The sequence below is a fragment of the Castor canadensis genome, chromosome 1 (genome assembly GCF_047511655.1).
Source record: "Castor canadensis chromosome 1, mCasCan1.hap1v2, whole genome shotgun sequence".
Taxonomy (NCBI): domain Eukaryota; kingdom Metazoa; phylum Chordata; class Mammalia; order Rodentia; family Castoridae; genus Castor; species Castor canadensis.
The window spans coordinates 154648032-154674216 of record NC_133386.1 but is presented as its reverse complement, the minus strand read 5'-3'; the positions used below and the strand labels follow the sequence as shown (position 1 = coordinate 154674216).

At 34.2% G+C, this 26185-nt stretch overlaps 1 protein-coding gene and 1 pseudogene across 9 annotated transcripts in view; both read left to right on the top strand.

Annotated features, from left to right (window-relative positions):
* Positions 1-26185, top strand: part of Sox6 (SRY-box transcription factor 6) — a 576267-nt gene that overhangs the window by 83444 nt on the left and 466638 nt on the right. For all 9 annotated transcript variants that reach the window (XM_074042103.1, XM_074042097.1, XM_074042114.1 and 6 more), the window contains one exon: positions 7443-7513. The gene's annotated coding sequence lies outside the window, so the exon portion shown is untranslated. The remainder of the gene's footprint in view (positions 1-7442; positions 7514-26185) is intronic.
* Positions 19109-22707, top strand: LOC141421485 (alpha-endosulfine pseudogene; annotated as a pseudogene).

The following is a 26185-nucleotide window of genomic DNA, read 5'->3' as shown; positions in this document are numbered from 1 at the left end:
GACCATCCATAATCTATTAAAGCAGGCTTAAGAAATATTACATTAAAGAATAAGGGTGGGGTGGATAATTTTAGAGAGATAGTGACTTCAGATGGAGCAGCTCCTGAACATCAATCTATAGCCAAGATGGCTATAAACTGCAGAGATTTTTTTTAAAAATTTAGTAGGTATGGAGTGGAGTCCAGAAATTTGAATTTTATAAATTTCTAAGTGATTATACATTCAGCTATTTTGGTACAACTTTCAACTTAGAACACAGTGTCAGAGTTCTTTTTACAATCTTCGTAAGTAGAGCCATATAGCTTACCTTTGACAACTTCTATTTTGTGAGGCAACTTATTCCATTGTCTTTAAAATTTATCTTGGACTGAACTAAAATCCAACACCTTGTAAGTTCTACCCACTAGAATTATTCTTTTGGAGAGCGAGAAGAGAAATTAACTTTCAATCAGTATTTACCGTATTACACTAGCTGTGCTAAATTTGTTTACTCTTCTTTGTTGGCTTCCTTAGTAGTAAAATGGAGTCTCAGAGTAGATCAGCAGTATCAGAAAGTAGTCTGTGGACCCAGGGAAGCCCTAAGACACTTTCAGAGGGTCTTCAAAGTCAAAACTATTGTCATCACAATGTGAAGTTTTCAGTTGCCTTTTTCACTGTATTGGCAATTACACTGAAGATGCAATGCAGTTTTAGTAAAGCTGCTGTTGTCTTAGCACAAATGAAGACAGTGGCATCAAACTGTATTAGGAGTCTTTATTCTCATCACTTATGGTTTAAAAAATGAACAAAAAGGCCAGTTCTGCTTAATATTATCCATGAAACCATAAAAATAATCAATTTTATCAATTCTTGAGTATAGTTTTTATACTCTGAAATTTGAAGTATGCATAAAGCACTGCATGAAGGTTATCGTGAGGAAAATCACTGGCATGCTTGAGTTGAAGAACAACTTTTTTTTTGGTCGAGTACAATTTTTATTTGAAAGAACAGCTAAGACACATACAATGTCATTTAGACTTTGTATTTGACAGTCATTTAAAAAAAATCAGTAAGAGCTGCCTACTTTAAGAAAAACAACTGATACTGTTTTTTGTTAATAAAATTCATGCTTTCAAGAGAAAATTAGTAGTTTGGAAAGCTTGTATCCACTACTATGAACCTGATGGCTTCCCAATATACTTAAAAAGTTTTCTGGTAAGATTGGTGGCTATATTAAGAAATGTGGTTTAAAAAATATTGCATAATGAAATGTGTTAACTTTTTGAAGCTCTGTATAACTCAGTCAACCAGTATTTTTCTAATGATATTACAAAGTTCTTGCAAATTAACATATCCGAATAGATTGGATGCAATAGCATCCATGAAAATTTAGTAGTCTTTTTAAAAAGTAATAGATTTACTTAATAACTCTTAATAGATTTACAAAAATGTAAGACAATGTTAGTTTTCTTTCTAATTTCTCATTTGGAAAATATGCTTATATTTCATAAAGTATGTTATATTTGTTATTTTAAATGAACCAATATCTAAAGTTTTAAGTTTTGTTTCTCATATAAAAAATATGAATAAATGTAACACTAGCTCTTTAGAATCCCTAATAAATTTTAAGAGAATATGAAGGAGTCTTCAGATCAAAGAGTTTCTGAATCACTGGACTAGCTGATCTCTAAAATTCATTACCATTACCATTTTTAGAACATAATAAAACCACTACAATGTAACATGGTTCCCCAAAAGTTTCTTAGCCATTTTCTTCTGAATGCTTTGTCAATGTCCCTTCTAAATTGTGGACTTCAATACCAAAATAATATTGAAGAGCAATATTGATTGAGCATCATAGAATATATGAATAGGCAACTATGAATTGGCTTCAATAATATACTTCTTTGGGAGATCTTTAAGAATAGGAGAAATTCCTGTTTTGCTAAAGAACTAAGCTCTTCTCCCAGGAAAGTTTAGTGTTGGACTAGGTAAGTTGTCTTCCTTGATACCTCATGAATATGCTTACCTTTTGTATCAAATAGTTTTAATTCATAAATCATTTCTCTAGGAAGATTCATTGTACTTTGCATAGGAGATATTTTTTAATGTCCTTCAAGTTTTTATTTTGGTATATAAGATATCAGGCATTGACTCTTTTCCCTCAAAAGTTAGTTGAGAAAAATAAATGTTTTGAAGATAATTGTTTTTGAACTCAGTGGCTCACTTTATATAACAGTATAAATATTATAATAAGTATAATCCATAAATTAAAGAAAACGAATTCTTACTAGAATATTTAAACTTGCAATGGTATATTTTAATATAAAAGTGAACAACATTTTGTTGCAAGTATTTGTGGAAGCACTTAGTAGCTTAAGTAATACTTTATTATCATTGATTCTCAGGATTGAAAGTTCATTCAATTCAACTACTTACTTGATGCTTGAAACATCTTGCTAAATCAAATATTAAAAAAAAGGGGGGAGGTAAAAAGAGAAATGGGTGTGGCTTAGGGATAGCTTTATGCAGGTTTTAAAATTTAGCTTGAAAGCTTTTAAAGTCTAATTATATGGGAGGTGTGGCAGTGTTTTTATTTGCTATTTACCTTTGATCTATTAGCTATTTTTGGCAGAGTAGGGTATGCTTTTGTGAAAATGTTTATGGTTTCTTCATTTGATGTCAAGGTAGTGGTTGGAAGCTCTGTAACTCTGAGGTGTTTTATAAAAAGTGAATATTAATATTTGACTTTTGCCCCTAGATTAGTAGCAAGTTATCCTATACCTGATTTCTTTGAATATGTAAGTGATATACCAAATTTTAGAAATAGTTTCATTGTTTTAGGAAACATTAGATACATTATGTATAAGAAAACTAAATAATACCAATCCATAAGAATAAGAAAATAAAAATAGACTGGGAATTCACTGCCCAATGTTAACAGTTTTATGAAATTGTACTTTACTTTGTAAACTTGTATATATACATATGTATATTTGGTTTTCACATATATATACATATGTATTTAATTTTCTATAAATTGTCTTCTCAGTATACATTAGTATTTTTTATTCAGAAATACATGTGGTCATCTTATGTCAATAAAAATAGATTTAGATCATAAGTTTAAATAATTACAAAGTAGTGTGGTATGTGTGTAGCATAATTTACATATGCAATTAGATTATTTTCAATTTTTGCTATTATAAAAATGCTATAATTAGCATAAATATTACACGTGATATATCTTTAAAGTTTTTTATTACATAAATTGTGCATATATGCATATTTTGATCAAATTCACATTGTCTGTGACACTCTGTGTTAACTTATTTCCCTCCTTTCTCCTTGTTTTTAACAGTTTTTAGTGGATTTCGTCATGTTGTTTTCAGATGTGTATATAATGTACCTTGATCATATTCACCCTCATCACACACTTCCTTCTTCTACCATTTTCTTTTCCCAATCATTGGTTGCTGGGCATCAAGACTGCTTCCACAGCTTGGCTGTTGTAGGTAGTGCTGTTATAAACATGGGTGTGCTCTATTGTATGCTGACTTACATTTCTTCATATATATGCCCAAGAGTGGTATAGCAAGGTCATAGGTAGTTCTATTTCAATTGGGTTTTTTTTTGGTGGTGCTGGGGTTTGAAGTCAGGGGTTTGCACTTGCTAGGCAGGCACTGTATTGCTTGAGTCACACCTCTAGACCTTTTTAAGTGTTTTTTTTTTTTTAAGGAATCTCTATAGTGATTTCCATAGTGGCTGCACTAATTTACATTCTCACCAACAGTGTATAAGAGTCCCCTGCCCCTCATCCTTGCCAGCACTTATAGTTTTAGTTTTCTTGATAGCCATTCTGACTGGGGTGAGTTGGAATCTCAGTGTTTTAATTTGCAGTTCCTTTATGCTAAGGATGTTGAACATTTATGTATTTACTAGCCAATTGTGCTTCTTTTTGAGACATGTGGGTTCAATTCCTTTGTCCATTTGTTAATTGGATTAGTTCTTCTCTTGGTGTTTAAGTTTTTGAGCTCTTTATATATTCTGTGCATTGTCTCCTGATTCTGATAATTGTAATTGTTTCCTTGATGTGCAGAAACTTTTTAATTTGATGCCATCCCATTTGTCAATTCTTGCTCTTATTTCCTGGAGTCCTATTCTGAAAATAATACAAGTGCCTTTTGTATGTTTTTCTGTAGTAGTTTAATGCTTTAAGACTTACATCAAGATCTTTGATTATTTGGAATGGATTTTTTTTTCATACAGGATTCAAGATAGTTATCTATTTTCAGTCTTCTACATGTAGCTATTCAGTTTTCCCAATCCTATTTGTTGAAGAGACTGTCTTTTCTCTAATGTAATTACATGTCATATGTCTTTTAACATTTTTGTGATCAGTTCCTTATGATGTTTTTCAGATGTAGCACTGCAGATTTAAAGGATATGACCATTAAATTTTTAAACAATTACTGTTAAATTGCCATTCACAAGGGTTGCCCCAACTTATGATTCCAACATAAAGTTCTCATTTTTCTCCTCCCTAACCAATACAATTTTTATCGAGTTTATTGTTGATAGTAATTGTTGATACAAAGTATTTTGTTGATATTTTAGATAAAATTGTTTCCTTATGTTTCATTGATTATCTGGGAGGTTAATATTTTGTGTTATTTACATTTTTGTCATATTAGATATTTGTATTTCTTCATTGTACATTTTCTTTAGATTCTCTATATATTTTTATATTGAAGTTTAGCAGTCCTTTTTTTATTTAGTAAATTAAGGATATGTAAAAGATTGGACAATTTAATGGGATGGAGCATATCACTACCATAGTTAGATGTAAGAGTTCTGTGGCACAGGTTGGATTATTGATTGATTATTGAGGGAAAGTCCGTTTTTTAAAAATTTAAATCTTTGCGTTCTTATGTCTAGTGCAATGCTTAACCCATGGATTGCTCTTTGCTGAATGAGTGAATGAATAAAAAACAAGAGGGTTGAAATAAGCCATGGGTGATTGGGTATTCTGAGAATTCCTTTTATTAAACAGCTTATGGTTTTCCAGAAAAGATGGTGATTTCCTCTGGCATTTCCTTCTGTATCTTCTTACTTTTGTCCTGCCTTTAGGTACAAAGTGACCACTTTTATTTTGGGGCGTGTCTTGTTCTGCCTAATTTCTTCTAGTTCTTAAAGATGTAGTTTACAAGTTGTGGGTACAAATTTTTTCACTCTTTGCTTATCATAAAATGTTGCTTGTTTATTACTAATTTCTCTGTATCAGGAAGTATGCATTAAAGTAATTTTTCCTTTATAATAGTGAGCTGTGACCTTGGGCATGTGTTCTCTTTTAGTTGTTTGTTCTAGACTGTACCAATAGTGAAAAATCACTTGATATTGAGACCCAAAGTTGTTATCTTATGTAGCAGAACTGCAGTGATATGACAAATGAGATTTGTTGACTTTGTACTGGTATATATTAGAATATTATTTGTCCTGAGCATCTGGAATCTCACTTGTTCCAAGATTTAAAATATTTATAGAGTTAGAGATCTTAATGCCTAAAGAGTCCAGTGATTGAAAAAAATAGATCTGTGCTAGCTCTAGTATATTCTGAATGAATTTTCTTTTACCCTCCTCTCTCATTGTTCACACAATAATGAAGGAATGGGATATATCGTATCTCTCATACAGTTCCAATTTATACTTTAAAAAGAAAGGTTGCCAGAAAAATGAAGTATGGCATTAAAAATGCATAGGTACTAAAAGCCCTTTTAAGTATATAGCACTTGGCTACAGATTTATTTTGGGGGTAACTTTACCCCAAAGAAATTATAATTTGTAACTCAGGAAAAAATGTGAAAATAGCCTTTTTTTTTCCAAAACCAGTATTCTTTGCTTAACTGGGAGTTGAACTGAGGACCTCCTGCTTGCTAGGCAGGTGCTCTACAACTTAGGCCATACCTCCAGCCCTTTGTTGCACTTGAATAGCTCATATTATGTGTCTAAGTAGGGTTGTGTGGTGTCCCAGATAAAATTATGCTCCTGGATCCCAGAAATATCAGAAAGCCATGAAGAAGAAAAGGGTATAATAACAAAAATTAGTGATAGCAATATCATTAATTTCCTGGTCAGACTCCAACATACTTCTTCCACTTGTGGAAGTGGACATTACAGAATTGGTGGAAACTAGTGAAACTGGAGTAGGGAGGGTCTAAGGCATCATTCCCTACACAAAAGAAGGAGGCATTATGAAGAATCTTAAAGAATATAGTAACCTGGATACTTAAAACTGTCCAAATACACTGGCCTTTATTGTTTGTCAGTTAAAATTAGAATATAGAACACATTAGGTAAAGGCATATTTTTAGGGGTTGGGAAAGGGCTGAATTGAGTATTTATTTCATATTACAAATTAGTTTCAGATGCCGATACCTGGGCCTATTAAGGCCATTGTGCTATTATTACAAAGTTGGGTCTGTAGTGGTTCCTACAAATGATATTGATCAAGACTTCTGTTTTTCAGAATGAATTTTATTTAGACCTACTTAGCTCTAATTAACCTAGCTGTTTACTGCTTATGTTTTACAAATGTAGAATGAATCAAATCAATCTCCAGAACCTGGGAAGTTTCTGACTTAAATTAGGAACTCAAGCTTCATTATTATTTTCATTTGAACACTATTCATAGCCATTCTGAAAAGAATAAAGTCTCTGCAACAAAGTTTTTTTGTTTTCATGAAACTAAAAATGTGTGGTATTTAGACCAAACAATAACAATAAACTACAAAACTATCTTCTAATGTGTGGGGGTACTGGAGAGAGGAAGCCATAGATATTTAGAAGTGACTCATTGTACAACTTAAATCTTTTTATAAGGCTAGCTTTGTGTGTTTGAATTGCATTTGTTACCTCTTCAGCCACAACTAAAATGTGCAAGCAAAAGAATATTGGATTGAATTGAGGCTTATGAGGGCTTATATTGTTTATCACCTCAACATCTAATGGGTTCCACATCTTATGTAGAAAAAAAAAACCCAAAACCTGCCTTCTTTCTTATTAATTCCACCTAAAAAGTATTTCTGTTGAGCACATTCATGATCTTCTTTGTGAAACTAATTCATTTTAACTTTCAAAGATGAGGTAAACATGGTTTTTAAATGTAATGTGTAATTCTTATTTTTTCCTTTAAAAATCTCACTTTTATTTTCTACTTATGCTTTTAAACCTTTGCTTTATTGCTGATAGTTTTTTTAAAAGTCAAAATGGATGGAAATGTTATATTTTTAGATGTAGAACATTGAAATAATTGTTGTAGTCTTGGCAAAAGTTGTTAGAGTAGATGATGACACTGCCTAAGTAAAAATAGTAAGATTTTTAGCCAGAATGTATATTTCTTTAATAAAACATATAAATGCAATGTACTTATCTTTTTTCATTTCATTTTATGTCTAAATTTTCAGGTCACTTTCATGAATTCAAAGGCAGTTTACCAGTAATTTCTGGGTGCTGGGGCTGATCTTTCTGTATAATTGTAAGTATTGGTTTATTTGTTACTTTTCTTATTACGTGGTGAAACACTTAGAGTTTGTAAACAAATTCATCATTTTCTGTGTGAATTTTGACTAGTTTATTTCTTTTGGCAACTGCTCCGTAAGTATTATTTATTTTTTAAAACTGTTTTTTTTTTTTTTTGGTGGGGGTAGGGAGAAGTATAGAAAAATATATCACCTGGAGTTGTGATTTCCTGTAAAATAACATAATTTGGGTCCATTACAAAGGATAAAGAATAAATATCTTAGTTTTTTGGGGGAATATGGTTCAATTGTAGAAATGGTTACCTTAAAGATTCTAGTCTATATACACATGAATAATTTACCCTGATAACTTCTTACATCTTCTGGTTATCTGGACTTGAAAAGTGCTATGCTCCTGTGCTCAAAGAAAAGATGTGAGATGATGCAGAATTCAAAGAGCTGTCAGTACACGAGGAGATTATGTACCAGGGATCCAAAGACTCATTTGGTGAATATGCAATGTATATCAAAATGGTGGTATTTCTGGTCTCTTTCTTATCCTTGAAACACCTTTATATTTCAAATGGTATTTTGGACAATGAAGAAAGAAGGTAAATTTTAAGGAAAAAAAATTGAGTAAACTTTAAAGATATAGTAAAGTACTTTTAATTAATTGATATATATTCATTATATAGAACTAGTCGAGAGTATATGGCAGGTATTAAAAACTGTCTCTGTATGTATACACACTTATTTATCTAACGAGTTTAAAATTTAAAGTGTATTTATACGTGTACATTGTTGTAAACCTTTGGCATCTAAACATGGGAAACTTTTTCTTTGTTAGTGTATTGCTATGAAGAAGTTATAGGGAATGTACTTCTAAAGAAAGTATTTGAAAAAAATGATGTTATAAGATAGCATTCAAGTGATTCACTATATAAGCAGAAAGCAATGAAACTTTATTTAAAATATACTTTACCTTTCTTTTAGTTAGTAGTATTTGATTGGAACAGGCATTTTGAACCAACTTTAGAGAACAGATTTGCATGTTTAATATAGTTTAGTATGTCTTATTCATTTTTAATGCTTTAAGAATTAATAAATTATTGTTTTCTGAAATGATCAATTTATTTTTTATTATTTGAAGACTTAATTGTTTAAAACACAAAATCATATAAATTGTGTGGTTCGTTTAAATTAAATGTAAGCTTTTAATTTGTGCAAGGTATAATGGTGAGGATTAGGAGACAAAGAAGATGGAGAAAGAAACCTGTCTTTGAATGGTTCTTGGTGAAAACAGGAGTCTAAGGAGCTGAGCTTCTTCTTTTAGAAATCCAAGTGAGGGGAGATAACTTTGAGCTGTCCAAATCTTACCTTAGGTGCTGTGCCTTCTTTCTTTTACCTGCTTTCTCTTTTCCTTCATATCATTCAGCAATTTTCTTTAGGCAAAGTTTTTAGGATGATTAAAATTTTAAAAGTGATAAATGTAGTTGCCATCATTTCATTCAAGGTGGCTTCATTAAAATATAATTTCTTACCACTCAGTGCCTTTTTCCCTGAATTCTTCACTTCTTTCACCACTTCTTTTCCCCACCAAGACACACATAAACTATCTTTGAACAGAGGTGGTCCGATCAGCTAAAAATTTTCTTGTGATCTAACAAAAGGAAAGGCTAACATTAGAAGGGGCACTGATTATATAATCTTCATATAGTTATTTTGGGAATTTAATTTAAAGAAAACCAAAAAACTTCTAGTCAGATTTTGTCTGGTCACCGAGGCAGAAGTCTCAATGCTAGTCAAAGAGGCCTAAATCAATTATTTTCTAGTCTTGAGAATATGCCAGTTTAGGGAATGGACCTTGCTCTTCCTTGGGTCAGTGATCTCAGCTTTGTTAAGGTCATCTCCTGGCTGCACAATCTTCTTGGTAAAGAGATTTTGCAGGATGCTATGACTGAGGTAAGTGACATGAAACTAACATGGCATCCAGAATGTTTGAGTTTCTATTTCTTTCAATTATTGTGCTTACATTGAATGATGAGGGAGCTAAAACAATAGAATTATTAATCAAATTAGGCCTAAAAACAAGTAAATAGAATGAGTGACAATGGTTTCTTTTATGAACCTTAATTTTCATGTCCTGGAACTACTTATTTGCTACATGATCTAAGGCAGAAAGTTATACCTAGTGGCCATGGGGAGGTTTCTTAGTAAGGTGTGCAGAGCCTGTCTGTGAGATAAGGAAGGCAGGATATTATTTTGCACATCCATAATGAATGGGCCACACCAAGAGTGTGTGAGAACCGATTGGAATCTATCTACTCACATCTACCAACCAGATCAAAAGAGGAAGACACTGTGAAAGAAAATGGTATCTTTTCAGAAGCTACATCTTATTCTAGTACATGTATGTTTTTGTCTTTAAAAAGTACCTTTTTCCTTTAAAAAATAAAGCTAGGCATTGTGTAAGAAGACCCTGTTTTCATGTTAATATCCCACACTAAATTTTTATCTTTGATGAAAGAGTAACTATGAAATTCTAAGTATCCAGTTTTATTAGGGCAATGAATGATTAGTTAAACAAAACAAAACAAAACAAAAAAAAAGCAACAAAAACCAAAGGAGTTCGATAGGTACCCTGCTTTTCAAGTTTACTCAAGCCACTTTAGTAATTTGAAAATGAATTCTTTTTTATAAAATTTTGTTTCAGTTCATGGTCTCTAATAGGAATCTTTCTCCTAAACCCTCTGACAAGTACTGTATTGTCTGTTATGAAAAATGGTTGCTGTTTAACCCCAGGCTCGAGACAATAATAACTACCTTAAGTTGTTAAAACACATGATTTTACAGATATTAAATTGGCTGAATTTTACAAAAAACTTTGTGGGATGAATAGATTATCCTCATGTGTGCAGAGCAGCAGGACTCAAACTTCAATTCATGCTGTCTCTGTAACACCATGCTATACTCTCTCAGAGAATTTTATCTCTTTCTGTTGTTTTTTAATCACTATATCACACTTCACTTGATTGGTGTACAAATATTTTCAAAAGTGAAGATGCAGAAAGTCAGGGAAGATATGACAGAAAATTTTCTACCATTTCATGTCTTCATATTCCTGGAGCATTTTGTCCTCCCTTACATTTTACCATTCCTCTGTTCCCAAACTGCTACATGTCATGCTTCAGCTGAAAGTTTTAATCACATAGACTTTTAGGAAACAAAAAAGTCAAGAATTCATGTCTTTGTGGTACTTTAAAATGGAAAGAAATCTGTTTCAAATGGAGTATAGCCTAGACCAAAGCTCCCTCAGTGAGAACATCTGTGATTTTAAGGAAAAGTAGGTCTAAGTGCATTATCTTTAAAAAATATTATTCCAGGCTAATCTTGACATACAGCAGGTAAATAAAAAAGATGAGCTGTGAAAATCCACAAATAGGGCTTGAATGCCATTTTCCATGACAACGGGAGCTGCCCCATGAAAGCATTAATGCTGGGAATGTAAGGAATTTAAAATTGTGCCTTCTCAGTTTTACAGTTGTATGCTCATGTTAATTAGAGATATACTGACATTTGAAGTATCTACATTAATACACACAGTTACTATACATTTGTGAACTGTGGCCAGAAATCTACTTTAATTGAAAGGAGTTTGGTTATCTGAATGTGTGTATCCATTCCATTTTAAGCTTTTAAGTTTTATATATTAGTGCCCTTAGATACTTGTTCTTTATTCTTTCTACTTTCTGTTTCTAATTTATACCTAAAAGGACAGCCTGGCCTATTTTTATTCTCCTAGTGGTGTTTTGGAGTAAGATTGATGGGATTTTCAGAAAAAAAAATGTTTCTAATATTGTCCTTTATTTGCGGTAGTTTTGAATCTCTTTTCCCGCTCTGACTTTCTAAATTGCTGATTTTTCTCAAAAACCTTTAAATGGCCTGCCATTGAAACAAGGTAGGATTTAGGTTTATGGAATTTGCTTTACTGCATATATTTAAGCACAAAAAAGCCACTCTTTACAGTCACACTATAGTTTTAGCCAGAAAAGCCCAGTATTAGAGATCTTGCAGAGATGTACAGTGAAGAGACATTCTGGTTTTTCCAGTAGAGCTGAGTTTTATCTCTTTGTCTTGATGTTAAACCATGTATCTAATTTTTGGTTTATAAATATGTTCACAAAAGCTCAATGCATTCTTGAGTCCAGCTTTAGCTCTGGAGTTTTTACTTTATCTGTGTTATACTTCAAGTAAGACCTTACAACTGTTTTTTGCAAGCTTGTATTTCTTAAGAATCTGTGTTCCAGGATTTTTAACCTGATTGTTTTGTGCTTGTTGCCTAATGAAACTCCCCACTTATTTTTTGGACCAATCTCCGAGCATTACACAAGACCAGTTAGAAGAAGGTTCCTTTTTGTAGCACTAGAACAAACTGCTCTAAAAAAGTTTGTAATACTCAGGACTTGTTTCAGTAAACCATTTTACTGGCACAGTTAAACCACTGAGATCTGGGACCATTAAAACTTAGTACTATTATTATTATGGCCTATTTTACTCTTTATTACTTTTATTTCACTGTACCAAGTTTCTCTTTTCCTTATTCTTTCATGTTGCTTACTACATATTGTGCCATCACAGCACATTTGGTAATTTCAAGTTAATTGCTCAATTATCAGTGATAGTCATGAAGCACTTGAAACATGCGCAGTGGAAGATTTTTAAAATTTCAAAATAAGTTGGTGTGTCATAATCTTAAATGTGAAACATGCCAATATCTGCAGGCATAAAAATACACAGCCTGAGCTAGGCATTTCAGGGAAGGCAAAAACCTACTCTTAAAATCAGGGCTTTTGTCTGGCAGTGAAGTGTTTCATCTTTGCTAATTTCAAACAACATGTCTAAATTTGATCTTGGTTTACTTTTCAACTCTAAAAATTTGGTCGTGATTTATAAAAGTAAAGAGAAGTAAAACTGTATTGATTTGGTTTGAGTGTTTTACTAGAAACTCACAAGCATATATTCACTGTAAAGTGGAATTTGGTGTGAGGTAGATCCATGTTGGATGCCAATCAAGGAAGTTGACTTATTAGAGAAGTAGAATAATCTCTTTTAGTGAATGTTTATTCACTGGATGGTGAGTTTATAATCAAAGGACAGTGTTATGTCAATGCCCTGTATAGCTATCCTTATCTCAACCAGCAAAACCCCGTGTTCCTTCCTATTATTGCTTATACTCTCTCTACAACAAAATTAGAGATAAGGGCAAAATAGTTTCTGCTGGGTATTGAGCGGGGGGAGCGGGAGGGGGTGGAGTGGGTGGTAAGGGAGGGGGTGGGGGCAGGGGGGAGAAATGAACCAAGCCTTGTATGCACATATGAATAATAAAAGAAAAATGAAAAAAAAAAAGGACAGTGTTATGATGAAGGTTGTATATTGATGATTTATGAATATTGAAAAAAAATTCCCACAAGAACAATGACACTTTGGGGACTTATTCTGAGTCCTACACAGTAGTACTTTCAGATGCTTTCAAAATAACTTATATATTATGAGAAAATAATTATTGTAACTCTTTTGACAACTAGGCAAACTGTCATTACATTTTTTGCATTAGTATTTAGTTTAGGGTTTTCTCTAAACTAATGTAGTGCCAACAGCTCTTTTTTAGACGCTATTATGGTTCTTTCACATTTTTATAGTATTGTAGTAAAACTGAATTTACTGGCTACATTTGAAGGTGGAGTAGAGCTGCACAAGAGTCAACATTAAAGTGATTCAGTGCCATTTGAGAAAAACTCTTCTTAACTCGAAATTGGAAACAATGTGAGTCTTGGGGACAATTTTCTAAGAGCTGCTAGGAAATTTGAATATTTTTCCCAAAACTACTCTTTGAACTTGTTTTTAACCAATAAGATAGGCTTAATCATTTTGCAATATTCTTAAATGACGTTTAATTAGTGTTGAAAGGTTTAAGTGTATATAGAGAATAGGAAATAAAGCAACTATTTGAACTGGGTAGTGATCTCAAATATAAAGTGAGTGAATGTCAACAAATGCACTAATTGTCCACAACTTGCCATTATTTTGTAACAGTGATCTATAAGATATGAAATATAGCCTGTCTATACAGGAAAACGTAAATCTACTGATTACTACCAATATTTTAGTAACTATTTAGTTTATAAAGATTGTTTGAATAATCAACAAAATGTAACTTATTATGTTGTATTTTGCCTCTATGTATAACTTTGAAAACATAGTTTTATACAAAGTACATATTTCACGTGTTTCAGATAATTGGAAGGAAATTATAATCTTTATTGGCTCTGAAGGTTATTAAACCTGACTTAGGATTTGTCAAATTTTAAGGCTTGCTGAATATTTGCTCTCTAAGAACAGGATAGAGAAACTGTCATGGTCTAAAAGGAGATTTATAAAGTTTTTAGAAAGATCTCTTAAAATGAGATATTCTACATAATCATACATTTATAACCCATTAGGAAAATCCTTAGTTGTGTTTCTCTGGCATTCCTTTCATGTAGAATTAATTAAATTCAGTTCTTGACATTGGTTGTAAAGAATACAACTTAGCAATAAATGGGATAAATATACCATGGTACCAAAAGGTAAAGTTTATAAATTCTTTCAAGGATGCTATGCAAGAGATGAAACCCAGATATGCCTGAAAGAAGGTTGTGATGTGGTTAAGGTTATGCTTATACAGAAAACTGACTGGCAAGCTGGGCAGCAATTTGAAATATCTAGACGGAATTCTCTTGCAATACCACCTACCCATGCTCTAATACTTCCCAGTTTCTGTGGCAGGAGAGGCATGGTAGGGAACAGACATCCAGGGATCTATGTTTGATTTAGAGAAGTTAATGGAAAATGGCTGTTGCTTGTCTTAAGCACCTGTGTGTGTTAGGCACTGTGTTATCTTATAAGATAGTTTGCTCCTCCCAATCCTTGTTTATTTTCTCTAAATTCTGACATTTTTGCCTTCATAGCACTTAAAATGATAGCTATGTGTCATATATTATATGTTCATTTAATAGATATTTCCTTCACCAGACTGAAAGCTCTGTCAGGGCAGAGAACATGACTATTGTTTAAACCTATATAGCCAGTTTCTGGCATTGTACCTGGCACAGTCTAAGTTTCCATTAAATATTTGTTGAAAGAATGAATAAATGAATAAAATAAATAAGGTACAGGAAAGAAGGAAGAAGGGAGTGCATGAAAGAAAATATAAACAGTTTGAGTTTAGAACCCATTTGTTCCAAACCGACCAGGGATTCATTTCATTTAGAATATTCTTGCTTATAAATTTATCTGATAAAATTTACATTATACTTGTCTCAGACCACTTAAAATATTTGGCAAATGTCATGGAAAAGGCTTATCTTGATTTTTTCCTCATTCTATTGGAATATCACAACCATCTTATGCTGAGTTCTCCCCAGAAATATATATATCATATCCTGGATTTTTAGGTTTCTGTTCTTCCTACACAGAGTGTGCATTTCTCTTCTTCATTCTCTGAGAGTGACCATTTAGATCTTTGTGCTACCAATTTGAGTTTTGGTAATGGGCAAAAGGATTTTTGCATGTCCCCCTGAGATTTTCCTGGAGAGATATGTCACTGTGGGAGGATCTGAGATCAACAAAGGTCTTAGGCCTGGCAGATGCCAGGTATTAAGGATTGGTTTGGTCCTTCAGCAGTGACCTCATTTTTGCTGCTTAATTTTATCTTTTTTGTTATTAACGCATGTGATTTTCAAGAGATTTTTTTATTTTGGTTAATTTTTGTTTTTGCAAAATGCTATTGACCATTTTTGTTCCTGGTGCCACCTTTCAAAAAAGCCTTTCTATGACTTTCCTATTTTGCTTTGCTGGTAAGGAGGAATTGTAAATATGTTGAGAATAAATGCAAGGTTTGTCTAATCTCATATGCAGAAAGGTCTTATTGTATCTGGACTTTTACCAGCGCTGTGTATTCTTGAAAGCATATTCAGTAAGCTTTTTAGATGTGATTATATCAAACAAGAAATGGGTATCTCCCAGATACATTGGATATATATGTATTTAAATCTTGCAGTCAACTTAAAGTGCTCTATATGAGCACATAAGAATGTACGAAAGCCAGATTTCTATGATGTAAAGCAATAGCCATCTTTACCTGGGACAAATTAGCTTTGGTCATATGAAAATTTATCACGTGGAGCAGCCTGGCTTACTTGGAAGTTGTTAGAATAGAAAGGAATGATCTGACCCTACTATGGTCTTTATTTGGGATGGTATAATCAGTGGTCAATATAACTTCCAACTTAGTATCTAAAAACTAAAGATGTGATTTTCTGTTTTCTTATTTGAGGCAAATCATCATCTTGGTAACAGTTGTTTTCTTCCAAGGAGAGTGCTTGGTATCTGTTGGGAAAAAATTTAACTCTACAAATGTATACTGAGTACTGTCTGCGTTCAAAGCACAAATTAGATGGTTCATTGGAAATAAATGCACATGTGTACATAGTCCCTGCCCTCTAGAACCTTAGAATGTAGGCACAATTTTAAAACTCTTTTATTATTTTCGAGTCCTTTGTTCTAACCAACCCAATGCATGGATCAAGTGAGGTCTTAATACATGTTAATTTATTGTTGCATTGATTATTGCAGAGGAGATAAGATGTGGTTCCATATGCACAATATATTAAGTTTCTTGAGTTAAAAAATAGTATCTTAGAGAGTTCAAAGAATTTAAGATATATTCCTTAAGAAGAAGGACATTAGGAAACAGACTTTATTATTATTATTATTTTGGCATTGGGGGACTTGAATTCAGGGCCTTGTGCTTGCTAGCCACTTAAGCCACAATCCAGTCCTTTTGTTTTTAATTTGTATTTTAGGGTCTTGTTCTTTTGCCCTGGACAGCTTAAGAGTGTGACCTTCTTACCACCATCTCTTAAATATCTTAACACCACCGTGCCTGGCCAGGGAGTAGACTTTTTGATGTTCTTTGATAATTGAGTAAACTTTTGTCAGTGGAAGCACAAATGGCAAATAAATACATGAGCTCAACATTCTTAACCATAAAGAAATGCAAATCAAAAAGATACTAAGATTCCATCTCATCTCAGTTAGAATGGCTACCATCAAGTAAACAACAATAAATGCTGGTGAGGTGCAGGGGTGGGGAGAAAAGAACCTTTAAACATTGTAGGTGGGAATATAAATTAGTGCAGCAACTATGAAAATCACCACTGAAGTTACTCATAAATTTAAAAATAGCACTACTATATGATGCTGCTACACCACTCTTGGGCATATATCCAATCCAAAGGACAGTTAAGTCAACAAACAATACAGATACCTGCACACCCATGTTTATTGCAGCACTATTCACAATAGCCAAACTATGGAATCAGACTACATGCCCAAAAACAGATGAGTGGATAAAAGGTATGTGGTACATATATACAATGGAGTAATATTCAGCCATAAAGAATGGAATTATGTCATTTGTAGGAAAATGGATGAAACTGGAGATTATCATGTTGAACAAGATAATCCAAGAGCAAAAAGACAAATATTACATGTTTTCACTCTTATGTAAAATCTACATCTAGAAAAAGTAATGTGACATGATTGTAAGAAGGGGACTGTTTTTTGGGGAGATCCATCATTGAGGGAGGAAGGGGAAAGAAAAGTGTAATGGGGGTGCATATGATCAAAGAAGATTTTATGTATGTAGGCAAGTAGCATAATGAAACACATTAAAAACTTTTAAAAAGTTGGGGATGAGGGGGACGATTAAGAAAAAGTAATAGGTTAATTTGATCAAAGTACATTACATGCATGTATTGAAATAACACAATGAAAACTCTTTGTATAACTTTTTTAGAATGCAAATAAATTTTCTATTACCAATACCTCCAAATCCCTTTGTACAATTAATTTATGATAATAAAAAAAAGAACTTCATTATTGGACCAGAGGATGAAAAGATGAGCATTCTGGTAGTGAGGGGAATCGTACGAGCATGAGCATGGGGCAGATAGATGGAAGCAAAAATGGCATAGGGAAGGGTAGCACAATGCGAAGTTCAGTTTGAGGGATAGTGTGTGTATAGGCTAGAAAATTTAGTGTGATCATGCCATTGTGACCTGTCAGGCTAGGGGGCCATCCCAACCAAATAGTCCAGGGATATGGGGTATGACAACGGCTTTGCTGTTTTCTTTTTCTTTTTTGCAGTGCTGGGGATATAACCCAGGACCTTGTGCATGCTAGGCAAGTGCTCTACCACTAAGCTACAGCTCCAGCCCCAGAGCTTTTCTTTTGAATAATTAATTCAGTCAGTAGTTGGCAAAGTTGATTAGAGGGGACAGAAAAGCAAGAGCTAGAGAAATAGCTTGTTAGGGGTACTGCAAAAGGAAAAGAGAATGATAGTCAACAATATTGAAATATATTACCTTTATGCAAATAGAAGATATAATGATATGTATTGAAAGCTATTGAATAATGGGGAGGGGGAGGGGAAGGGAAAAGTTAAGGGAGAATAATTGAAAGGGTTGAACTGACCAAATAAAGTATTTTCACACTCACGGTGTGGATACATTGAGAAACCCCTTTGTATATCGACTTTGGAATTAATTATGAAAGACAAGACTGTAAAATAGGTAATGGGGGGGCTACTTGTGAGAGGAGGGCTACTTGTGAATGGAGGAGATGAAGGTGAGGGAATATGGTTGATGGGCTTCATATGAAATAGAATGATGAAATCTCTTGCAATTGTTTTAAATGGGGCAGGGAGCAGGTTGGTTGGAGATGGTGGGGGTCATCTAACCAATGTACAATGTAAGTCCATCCAGAATTGTCACAATGAATCTCTCCTGTACAAAGAACATATCCTAATAAAAATGGGAAGAAAAAAAAGTAGCTGTGGGTAGGAATAATAGTTCCTGAACACACTGAAAAAAAAAAAAAAAGGTCCAGTAGGAGGTAAAGATTTAAATAAGGGATCAATAAGACTGCTATGACTAAGTGGTAGAAAGCATAAGGGAAAGGAGGCAAATGATTCTTGTTGCTTTCTCCCTGTTCATTTTATTCATCATAGTGCTGAATTTTTTTTTTCGTGTAAAGTATGCTGGGTTTTATTATTATTATTACTGTTCAGTTGTCAGTGGTGGAGATTGACATGAAAATTTTAGTACTAGTTGTTTTTGTTTCTTAATATTTTTATTATCATATTATTGTTGTACTGGTGGTACATTGTGACATTTACAAAAGTTCTTGCAATAGATCGTAATTGAATTCACCCCTCCATCATTCTCCTGTATCCCCTCTTCCCCATTCTTAGAGCACTTTCAACAGGTCTCATTTTCCCATTTTCTTTTTTTTTTTGTTGTATCACTTTCATTTGGTTCCATATGTTTTTTTAAATTTTATTTTATTATTCATATGTGCATACAAGGCTTGGGTCATTTCTCCCCCCTGCCCCCATCCCCTCCCTTACCACCCACTCCGTCCCCTCCCTCTCCCCCCACCCCCTCAATACCCAGCAGAAACTATTTTGCCCTTATTTCTAATTTTGTTGTAGAGAGAGTATAAGCAATAACGGGAAGGAAGAAGGGTTCCTTCCTATTAAAAGGCAAGGCAGAAATGACCATACTAAATCTTTTTTGTCAATGCTTAAATCCCTTACCATGTCATTGGGTAAATCTTCACTAAAAATTAAAGATTTTTTCTTTCTCATAGAAGACTGGGGAAAACATGCATTTTTTTTAAGGAACAAAATATCCTTAATGATAAAACTGCCTTGAAGATTTAGAGGTATAACATAAACACACACAAAAATACATACAAACATAAACACAACAGATTTCAACACTAGGAGCTAAAGTGCACAAGCAAGGCCTTGTTGATTTCAGAGGTAAGGGTAAAACTTAGCTAGTTTGAATGTAAGTAAAGTGAAGATCCTGGAGATCAGAGCATTTTTAGGGAGTGATTTTCACAAGGGGGTTAATACATGGTATTGTGAAGAACAAAACATGTGCACACAGAGTTTGATTACTTTTAAAATTTCTAGATAAAGTGATGACTTTGACCCCCTGGTTGTTTTTCCATATTCTGTCCTTGCCCACACAAAATATAGTTGCCTCAAATACTAACTTAAAATATAGACCTTCTTTTTATTTTTCTTTTTTGAAGTGTGAGAATTTGAACTCAGGGCTTCGTGCTTGCTAGGTAGGCATTCTGCTGCTTGATCTGTGCTTCCAGCCCTTTTTGCTCTGGTTGTTTTGGAGAAAGAGTCTTGTTTTTTGCCCAGGCCAATCTCAGCCATCATCCTTCTCTATTAGATTCCCTTGGTAGCTGGGGTGACAGGCATATGCCACCGTAACCAGGATTTTACAGTTGAGATGGGGATCTCAAGAAACTTCTTTTGTGTGTGGGGGCTGTCCTGAAATCATGACCTTCCTGATCTTAGTCTTCCTTGTAGCTGGGATGACAAGCACATGCTGCCCAGCAACTGAATGAGATAGGATCTTGCTAACTTTTTGCCTGGGATGGCCTGAAACAGTAATCCTCCCAATCTCAACTTCCCAAGTAACTAGGATGACAGGCTTGATCCACCAGGGCCCTGCTACAGGTCTACTTTTACTTGTGTTTTTCAAAATAAGAAAAATATACTCATGAGTGAGAAAAGGCTTATTGAAATAAAAGCTTTAAAATAGATTTTTTAAATGAAATGGAATAATGTCAAATTGACTTTGTAGAAGATTTTTGTCATTCATATTACCTGATCACTCAGAAAAGCATCCATTCATTCACTTATTCATTTACTGTATAACAATATGAATTCAGGACTCTTCTGGACATGAGGTGGGAATTAAAATAGAAAGAGAAGAATTAGTCCTCAGCAATTTATAATCTGTTTGTTGGAAGAGATGATATGCATATGAAAAAGAAGAGGGAAATGGTGACTGAGGCAATTTTGGCTGAAGCAGCAGCACAGGGTGTCCCCATTTTCCCTCCCCCTCCCTTCTCTGGTTGACTTTCTAGGCCCCTTACACTCCACAGTTCCTGTCCTGCCATGTCCCAGAAACTAGAAGAGAATCCAGTGGAGGGAGTCTGGTGGGGTGTGTGTGGGGGTAATCAGGACTCACAAGAAAAAAACTATACTCTCCCTGAGAGAACTGAGGAGGCAAAGTTAAAGTCAGATTTCCCCAGCCTATGACAAAAGCCTGGTGACTCCAACTTCCTCACGGAGATACTTAGAAAAGGCGAAAGTACTTTGTCTTAGAAGACTAGAACATGGCCAAAGGCAAGATGAAGAATAAACAGCTACCAACTGCAGGAGCAGATAATAACATGATGACTGGTGACTACATCCCAACCCTACAGGATCTGCCCCAGAGAAATTCCTCACTAATCACTAGCAAGTGTGTGGGATAGCCTGGGCCCCCCTCTGTTCCTTTTACTCACTTGTCTATATTGTAGGCAGAGATGAAATGAGCACCTAGTTAGATCTCAGCTTGCTAGCCAGGAAAAACTGTATCATCTGGGAGCTGAAACTAGTATAGGTTGAAGAGGTGCTCTGAGTTCATTTCTCTGGCTAAATTGAGACTTCCATGCCCTGCTTCCTGTATGGCGCAGAAATAAAAAAAGACTAGGATTACATAGTGTTGCAAACTCTTTTTCTTTTGTGAGAAACTGGGGAGATATGATTTCTCCATTTGGAAGAGAATGTCCTGAAACTTTTTAAGCTGAGCCTTGGAATAATGTGGCATGTTTAATATCACAAAGCTAACCCTACATGGGTGGAAAAGGTAGATTGGTTGAGACCTGTTCTCTGTGCTTCTAAGTGTTTTACCCTTTAGGCAGTTATTGCTTCATATTTGCATTATGGTACATTTAGAGAACCCTCAGAAAGGAAAACTGATTTGCTTGCCTCAAATTACAGTGCCCCCTTCATCTCCTTTACTTAGTATCTCTTACAATATGCCCAGGTCTAAAATAATGTAAAGATCGTTGAACGTTATTTATGAAAAATAGGCACCTTCTGTCTCTTCCCGTATATTGCATTTTTGTTTTTTGAGATAGGACTTCACTATGTAGCCCAGATTGGTCTAGAACTTGCAGTGTAGCCTAGGTTGGCTTCATGATGCTGCTTTAGCCTGTCAAGTGCTGAGATTATAGATGTGTCCAAACAGGCCCAGCCAGCAGGTTGCTTTTCAAAGTATGGTGGATAAGTAGAAAGAGCACTGGTTTAGGAGTCAAGGTATCTGGGTTTTAGTTTTACTTAGTTTTAGCTGTACTGATGTATAACCTTGGTCTAGTCATTTAGCCTCTCTGTATTTCTATTTCCTCATCTTTTATATAAAGTATATATAAAATTGATTCTGATTCTAAGATATTATAGCTGCCAGCTAGAAAACTCTGTGCAGAAACCTAAAAGTGGGGAAGGCTCATGGGTGAGCTTCCACTCTGTAAACTGCAAAAAAACTACAGAGGTAAACCATTTGAGGGCTACAGGAGAGCAGTTTGAAATTTGAGGACTATAAATTCAAGCTTCAGAATCTCATAGTAATTATGGTCTTGAGGATCACAAAAACAACCTGTAAAGAAGTAGCTTTGGAAGTTTCTTGCTTCTGTCCCTACTCACTTTCCCTGGCCTATCTCTGGGCCTTAGCTGCTAAAAAGCTGCTCTGGCAGCCTGAGGAAACATGCTCAGTTGTGCCCATGTGGAGACCCATGTTTCAGATGTAATTAGATGCCAGGTGTGCTGTTAAGGAGAGAGGAACAGAGGGTCTAAACTGAGCTAGCCCCTTGGGCTTAGTGCTACTGTAGGGCTGGAGCAGCAGGTTCTCAGGAAATGATTCACTTTGGAGTAAGCTGGGGAAAGCATTTGGGAAAGGAAGACTGAGAAATCTGCCTTCCTGGAGCCCAGTAACCCTGCTCTTATGTGATAAGGAGAGGTGACAGAGCAAATTCATAAACAGGTGGAAGAAATGGGTTATGGTGACCTCCATCTTCAATCTAGTTATCACTAGTTTGGCCTGAGTCCTACTGAATGCAGCCTGCTATTTATGACAAAGAGGGCCAAGGTGAGATTGTCCAAGGGAGCAAGATTCTGTTATCCTCTCTTGCCCTTTCACGTCATAAATTCTGATATGCCAAACATTTGGTCTATTAATGACTGGTGAACTTGCTGATGTGCATGTGGGATATATGTGTATATATATATATATATATATATATATATATATATATATATATATATATATAGTGAAAAGATTGGTGAGAGAGGACTGGTGAGAACAGGATCCTTGAACTCACTGGCCCACAAACTCCTGGACTATCACTTGTAATTATGTATAATTTTTTGCATTTCTTACTATTTTCTCATGCTGTTACCCTTACATGTCCTTGTGGGAAGGGGAAAATACCAAACATCATTGTATAGTTTCCTCGACTGGCCCAGCCATGTTGTACATAGATGTCATGAGAATATATATATCTATATATATATTTAAAATTTATTTATGTACACACATATTTAAAGGTGAATGATACAACCTAGTAATTTGCTCCTAGGAAACTTGTCTTTGTGCCTTCTTGGAGATCCAGAATGGCTGATCAAAACATCCTCCAATCAAATATATATACCTTAGCTTCCTGATACACTGAACCCCTTGCCATTGCCTCATCACAGGATGCTCGTTCATAACCTTTGTATGACTTAAATGTATGTCTCACTTGTTTCTAGCAGTATTGTATGTTATGTAGTATATAACAGAAAATGCTTTTTATATAAATTGCATAAATGTTACCTCTGATATACATTAACTATACATCTATCATCTAACCTAGCCACTCTACTCCTAATGAAATTAAAGCATATGTCCATGGAAAGGGAAATGTTCATAGCATCCTCATTTGTAATGATCAAAAACTTCAAAGAACCTAAATGGCTACTCAAATTGTGGCATACCCATCCAATAAGAGACTATTCGACAATTTAAAGAATAAGCTATTGACATGCACATGAGTGAATCTCAAAGTAATTGTGTTGAAAGAAAGATATTAGACAAAAAAGATTATATTCTATATTATACTATATGATTCCACTAATATAAAATTCTAGAAAATGCAAACTAAACTGCAATAACAGCATATCAATGATAGCCTGGGGATGGGGTCAGGGAAAGATAGGAGTGAGAGACTTGGAAGGAATGGCTAGGTTAGATGATAGATGTATATTTAACTTTATAAGACCTGCTGAACTTTTCTAAAGTTACTGTACAATTTTTCATTCCTGGTAGCGATATATGAGAGTTCCAGTTGCTGTACATCCTTAGAAACACTTGTTACACGTAGTCTTCAATTTTAGTCATTCTGATAGTTTGTAGCAGTATCTAATTGTGGCTTTAATTTGTCATTTCCTAATGCCTGATGATGTTAAATATCTTTTTATGAACTTGCCATCCATCTATATACCTTGTTGAAATATATTTTTAATCTTTGGCTTTTTAAAAATTGTGTCTGTCTTTTCTACTGATGTGTAATAATTTTATACATGATAGGTACAAGTTCATTGCTATATATATGTTTTACAAATATTTTCTACTAGTTTGTAGCTTTCCTTTTAATTTTACTAAGTGTCCTTGGATGAGTAAATTTTTTTAATCTTTTTTTTTTTTTTTGGTGATACTGAGGTTTGAACTCAGGGCTTCACACTTGCTAGGCAGGTGCTCTACTGCTTGAGCCACACCTTCAGCCTTTTTGTTCTGGTTATTTTGGAAATAGGGTCTGGCTTTTTGCAGACCCTATTTCTGGCTGACCCCAGGTAAGCCTAGACTGCCATCTTTCCTATTTTATGCTTCCTGCCATAGCTTGAATGACAGGCATGCACCACTATGCCCAGCTTTTTTCCATTGAGATGAGTCTCACAACCTCAGCCCACCCTGTGGCTTGGAACTGTGATCCTCCAGCTCTTAGCCTCCAACATAATTTGGAATGATCGGTATGTTACCACTGCACCCAGATACCGGTTGAGATGGGGTCTCTTGAACATTTTGCCTAGGGTGGCTTCAAACGGCAATCCTCCTGATCTCAGCCTCTCAAAAAGTTAGGATTAGAGGTGTGACCCCACCTGTGCCTGGCTAATTTTTAAAAATCTTGAATTCATTTACTATTTTTTCTTTTTATATTTCATGCTTTTTGTGTCCCATTGAGAACTTTACAAAGCTCAAGTTCATCAAGATTTTCTCCATTCTTTTGGAAGGTTTATAGTTTTCATTTCTAATTCGGGTTTGTGATTAATTTTGAGTTAATTTTTGTATATGGGATGAAATAAGGTTTGAGGCTCATATTTTTGCCAGCACTACTGGCTGAAAAGATTATCCTTTTCCTTGAATTTCCTTGGCATTTTTGTCAAAAATCAGTTAACCATGTATGTATAGGTTTATTTCTGGAGTCTCTTTTATTACGTTGATCTATTATTGTTAATGCTGCTACCTTAATTACTTTAATACTATACCCTCATAAAATGAATCAGGAAGTATTTTCTTCTCTTTACCTTCCTGGAAGAAAATATATATGCTCAAAAGATCTTACCAGTAGATCATCTCGGCTTGGAGTTTTCTTTGTGTGGATATTTTAAACTGTAAATTTAATTTCTTTACTGGATATAAGTGTATTTTTACCTATTTCAATTAAGTCAGATACTTTCAGTGCATTTGATCTAAGTTAGTAAGTCTGTTGGCATGGACTTGTTCATAATGTCCACTCATCCTTTTAATATACACAGGCCAGTTAGTGATATGAATTTCTGATATGAAAATATAAATACAACTTATCAAAATTTACTATTATTTTCCATTTTACAGATTTCTGTTTTAATCTTTATTATTTCCTTTTCTCTGCATACTTTGATCTTAATTTGCTTTTGATTTCTAGTTGAGGTAAAGCTAAGATACTTGATTTGAGACTCTTTTTCAAAAGCTGTATTAGTGCTATAAATTTATTTCTAAATTCTGCTTTAGCTGCAATCCCACAAGTTTTGATATATGTTTACATTTTCAATGAGTTCAGAATGCTTTCTAGTTTCCCTTTTGATTTTTCTTTGGCTGATGTTTTAGTGTGTTATTTTGTTTCTCAATATTTAGGTATTTCCCAGCTATCTTTCTGTTATTGATTCCCAGTTTAATTCCACTGTTATCAGAGAATATACTTTATATTATTTTAATAATTTTTGAGGCTTGTCTTTTGACTCAGAAAATGGTCCATCTTAGAAAATTTTCATGTACAGTAGGAAAGCGTGAGTATTCTGCTGTTGGATGGCATGCTTTGGTAAGGTTGGCTGATAGTGTTACACAGTTGATGCCTTCTGTATCGTTACTGGTTTTTGTTTTGTTTTGATCTTTTGAGACGGTCTCTTACTATGTAGCCTGGCTGCCCTGGAATTTTCTATGTTACCTAGGCTGGCCTGGAAATCCTGCCTCAGCCTCCCAAGTGCTGAGATTATAGGCATGAGCCACCATGCCTGACATCCTTACTGATTTTTTATTTTTTTTTAATCTAATGAAAGTGATTTTAAAAATTTTATTATTCTCTTTGACATTTTGTCTACTTTTTCATCTTGTAATTTGAAACTGTACTACATGGATAAATATTCAGTATCATTTTGTCTA